Source organism: Carlito syrichta, unplaced genomic scaffold, assembly GCF_000164805.1.
Source record: "Carlito syrichta isolate Samal-C Ts95f unplaced genomic scaffold, Tarsius_syrichta-2.0.1 Scaffold296499, whole genome shotgun sequence".
Lineage (NCBI taxonomy): Eukaryota > Metazoa > Chordata > Mammalia > Primates > Tarsiidae > Carlito > Carlito syrichta.
The window spans coordinates 72482-72930 of record NW_007240595.1 but is presented as its reverse complement, the minus strand read 5'-3'; the positions used below and the strand labels follow the sequence as shown (position 1 = coordinate 72930).

General features: G+C 60.4%; 1 protein-coding gene across 3 annotated transcripts in view; it reads left to right on the top strand.

Annotated features, from left to right (window-relative positions):
- The first annotated feature begins 243 nt into the window (after nt 1-243).
- The window catches only part of ZNF143 (zinc finger protein 143), a 63665-nt gene continuing 63459 nt past the window's right edge, over nt 244-449 (top strand). For all 3 annotated transcript variants that reach the window (XM_021710649.1, XM_008054574.2, XM_021710648.1), the window contains exon 1: nt 244-355. The gene's annotated coding sequence lies outside the window, so the exon portion shown is untranslated. The remainder of the gene's footprint in view (nt 356-449) is intronic.

Below are 449 nucleotides of genomic sequence, written 5' to 3'. Positions count from 1 at the left end.
AACGTACCTGTCAGTGAGGCGGTGTCGGTCTGGGATGGGCGGTTCTGCCAACCAGTCATACACAGGAACTTTGATTCCGCACTTTGGGTGAGCCACTCAGGCGCGGGCTGTGGGGCCAGGTTTAGAGAGCGTCATAGGAGGGGGCGTGGCGAGGGCGGTTTTCTTTCGCGTCGGCTACATTTCGGCCAATGGCAAGCAGGAAACGTCCTGTGAGTGACGTAATGACAGCCCAATGGAGGTTGAGGGCGGGCCTCGACCACGCTATGCGGATTTCGGGGCCAGGGGGCCGGACGGCTGTTTCCTGTCCTGGTGCATGGTGGTCGGACGAAGGAATTGTTGGAAAATTTTCTCGGAGGTTCGTATATAAATGTGTTTTTACCCAGTGTGCATTATTCTCCGCCCGGCCGCCGCCCTCAGCGCGGCGGCGCGGGCCCGCTTGGGCCCGGGCT